We start from the raw sequence: 4474 nt of genomic DNA, 5'->3' as shown, positions 1-4474 counted from the left end.
CTGGTCCTGGACTTTTGTTTTTTGTAATTTTTTTAATTACTGATTCAATTTCATTGCTAGTAATTTGTCTGTTCAGAATTTCTTTTTTTTTTTTCCTGATTCAGTTTTGAGAGGTTATATGTTTCTAAGATTTTGTGTGTTTCTTCTGTGTGGTCCATTTGTTTTGCATATTATTTTTCATAATATTCTTTTATAATCCTTTGTCTGTGGTGTCATTTCTGATCTGTCATTTCTGATCTTATTTATGTGGCTTCTCCCTCCCCTTCCCTCTGTCTCTCTCTCTCTCTCTCTCTCTCTCTCTTTTCAGAATGAGTCTGACTAATGCTTTACCAATTTGGTTGACCTCTTCAGAAAACTAGTTCCTGTCTTTATTTACTAGTCCTATTTATTTTTTTTTATTTTTAATCTTTGTTTCACTTATTTATGCTTTAACTTTTCCTTCCTTCAACGCTTTGGGCTTTTTTCTTCTTTTTCTAGCTCCTGTAGATGTATAGTTAGCTTGTTTATTTGAGATTTTTCTTGCTTTTTGATGTAGGCTTGTATTACTATAATCTTCCCTTTTGGAACAGCTTTTGCTGCATCCCAAAGATATTGGACCATTGTGTTTTGATTTTTATTTTTTTCCATGTCTTTTCTGATATCCCCTTTGATTTTCTGGTTTATCCATTCATTGTTTAGTATCATGTTTTTTAACCTTCATGTATTTGTGTTCTCTCCATATTTTTTCTTATGATTGATTCCTAATTTCAAAGGTTGTGGTCACAAAATATCCACGATATGAGTTCACTAATTTTGAATTTTTTTGATACTTGTTTTGTGGCTTAATATGTGATCTTCTGGAGACTGTTCTCTGTGCACTTGAAAAATATATATATTTCACTGTTTTTAGATGGAATGTTCTGAATATATCTATTAGATCCATTTGGTCCAAGGTGTCATTCAAAGTCCACTGTTTGATTATTGATTTTCTGCCTGGATGATGTAAATGGGGTTTTAAAGTGCCAGGTTATTATTGCATTACTACTGATTTCTTCCTTTATGTCTGTTAATAATTGCTTTATGTATTTGGGTTCTCCCATGTTTGATGCATAATTATTCACAATTGTGTCTTCTTCTTGGATTGTTCCTTTATGATTCTGTAGTGTCCTTCCTTGTCTTATTACATTCTTTGATTTAGTCTATTTTATTTGATATAAATTTTCTTCTTGGTTTCACTTGCAAGTGTGTTTTTACATCCCTTCACTTTCTGTATGCATGTCTCTTTAAATTGTAGATGACTCTTTCATAGGCAACACATACATATGTGTTTTCCTTTTTTAACTATTCAGTCTCCTTGTCTTTTGATTCAAACATTTAGTCCATTATATTCCAAATGACTATTGATAGGTATATATTTATTTCCATTTCATAACTTATTTTTACAATTGTTTTTGTAGCTCTTCTCTATTCCTTTCTTCTCTTGCTCTTTTTCCTTGTGGTGTGCTGGCTTTCTTTAGTGATCTACTTGGATTCCTTTGTCTTTATTTTTTGCATATCTGTTAGAGATTTTGATTTGTACTTACCACGAGGCTGATATATAACATCCTATGTCTATAATAGTCTGTATTAGGTCAAGTTTTGCTTAAATTCAAATCCTTTCTGAAAGTACTAAATTTTATTCCCCTGCCATGTTTTATGTATATGACATCATACTTTACATCCTTTTATTTTGTCAATTCCTTGACTGATTTTTTTTAGATATAATTGATTTTATACCTTTTGTGCTTTAACCTCTGTATTAGTTTTATAGTGATTAATCTACCACTTTTGTTATATTTATATGTACTTGTGAAATTGTTTTCCTTTTCTTATGTTCTTACTCAAGATCATGGCTTTTCCTTTCATCCCCTAGGATTCCATTTAATGTTCCTTGTAAGGATGAGACATTCCTTTAACTTATGTTTGTCTGGGAAACTATATATTTCCTATTCTGAATGACAGCCTTGCTACATAGAATATTCTTGGTTCCAAGGTGGGTTTTGTTTTTGCTTTTGTTTTTTGTTTGTTTGTTTTTGTTGTTGTGTTTTCTTTTCACTACTTTGAATCTGTTATGCCACTGCCTCTGGCCTTCAAAGTTTTTGCTGGAAAATCAGCTGATAGCTTTATGGGAGTTATCTTTATGTAACTGTTTTCTTTTCTTTACTGCTTTTCAAACTCTTTCTTTATCAGTACTTTTTGTTACTTTAAGTATTATGTGACTTTTTTTAAAATTTCTTTTCAGTGTAACAGAGTTCATTGTTTTTGCACCACACGCAGTGCTCCATGCAATGAGTGCCCTCCATAATACCCACCACCTGGCTCCCCCAACCTCCCACCCCCCTCCCCCTTCAAAACCCTCAGGTTGTTTTTCAGAGTCCATAGTCTCTCATGGTTCACCTCCCCTTCCAATTTCCCTCAACTCCCTTCTCCTCTCCATCTCCCCATGTCCTCCATGTTATTTGTTATGCTCCACAAATAAGTGAAACCATATGATAATTGACTCTCTCTGCTTGACTCATTTCACTCAGCATAATATCTTCCAGTCCTGTCCATGTTGCTACAAAAGTTAGGTATTCATCCTTTCTGATGGAGGCATAATTCTCCATAGTGTATATGGACCACATCTTCCTTATCCATTCATCCATTGAAGGGCATCTTGGTTCTTTCCACAGTTTGGCGACCGTGGCCATTGTTGCTATAAACATTGGGGTACAGATGGCCCTTCTTTTCACTACATCTGTATCTTTGGAGTAAATACCCAGTAGTGCAATTTCAGGGTCATATGGAAGCTCTATTTTTATGTGTCTTGATGTGGACCTCCTTGGGTTGATTTTGTTACGGGTTCTCTCTCCCTCTTGGATGGATGTCTGTTCCTTCTATGATTTAGGAAGTTTTCAGCTATTGTTTCTTCAAAAAAATTTTCTTCCCCCTTTGCTCTCTCTTCTTCTGGAATCTCTGTAATGGGAATGTTATTACTTTTGATGATGTCATTGAGTTCTCTTAATCTTGTTTTTTACTTTTTTTGTTGAGCTTGGTTACTTACCATTACTCTGTCCTCTAGCTCACCTCTTCTACTTCCTTTAGTTTACTGTTTATTCCTTCCAGTATATTTCTGATTTCAGTTATTGTTATCTCTAGCTGTTTCTTTTTAGATATATTCTCTCTTTGTTGAAGGTCTTGCTACGATCCTCCACTTTTTCCTCAAGTCTAGTAACTGCAGTCAGGATCGATGTCTGCCCCTATTTTGTCTGTTGGGGCTACAGTAACCCCTAACTGTAGGGCTCTCTTCTTATGCTACTTCCTGTGAGATTTTTCTTGGTGGATGAGGCTGGCAGTCAGATCAAGTATCTTCTCCGAGCCCACTACTGGGCCAGCAGTCAAACTGGTGTCTGTGGTTATCTTCCCCTCTTCTCAGGGCATGAGTCACTTTGTAGTGGTCCTGGCCACTGCTGGGGTTGCTCACAGAGCCATAAGGGGCCACTTTGGATGGACTCCTGCTGAACAGAATGAGTTCAAAGAGCCACGAATAGGAGAAAATGGAGTTCACTGCTCAGTGTCAGCAAGGTATGTGCCATTGCCTAACAGCGCTGCTTGAAGGATGAGGACTGGCCAGAGCCACTTGTAGGGGCTCCTGTGAGTGGGTATGTTGGATGGGGTGGATCTGCAAAAGAATAAGAAGGTGGAGCACATGGTATTAGCAAGATTCATGGGAAGTGTTTTTTCTTTTTTCTTTTTTTTTTTTAAAGATTTTATTTATTTATTTGACAGAGAGAGATCACAAGTAGATAGGCAGGCAGAGAGAGAGAGAGAGGGAAGCAGGCTCCCTGCTGAGCAGAGAGCCCGATGTGGGACTCAATCCCGGACCCCGAGATCATGACCTGAGCTGAAGGCAGCGGCTTAACCCACTGAGCCACCCAGGCGCCCGGGAAGTGTTTTTTCTAATCTCAGCAGGTGTCTGGATCTAGGCTGGGAGAATGGGAAAGAGAAATGGCACCCTTTAGCTCTTTTGTTCTTGGAGAAGACATCTAAAGATCCCTGCCCCTCTAGCATGCTTTCTGAGATTAGTAAATAAATCACCTTTCCTATATCCCAGGTGATTTTCAAACTGCTCCTTCTATGCTGTACCTTGGAGGCATTGTTTGGTATATACTGACTCTTTAAGGACATGGACATAGTTTCCTATCATCCTCTGGCTCTTCCAGAGCCAGACCTACTGATTTTTAAAGTTCTTTCTGTTAAGCCCTACTGATTGTAGTAACTTGCAAAGTTAAGCCTCTGGTTTTCAAAGCCAAAAGTTATGGGGACTAGTCTTCTCAATGCAGGTCACCCATGTCTAGGGTGCTTGGTGTTGAGTCTTTTCCTCTCTCTTCTCTATCCTTGTGGTGTCCCTCTCTCTCGTGGTTGGTCTCACTACTGAGTTTGGTTCCTGACCAGGGCTCTGCCCTTCCTAGCATAT

This window comes from Meles meles, chromosome 6 (genome assembly GCF_922984935.1).
Source record: "Meles meles chromosome 6, mMelMel3.1 paternal haplotype, whole genome shotgun sequence".
Taxonomy (NCBI): domain Eukaryota; kingdom Metazoa; phylum Chordata; class Mammalia; order Carnivora; family Mustelidae; genus Meles; species Meles meles.
The sequence above is the reverse complement of the archived record's forward strand: the minus strand, read 5'-3'. Positions refer to the sequence as shown.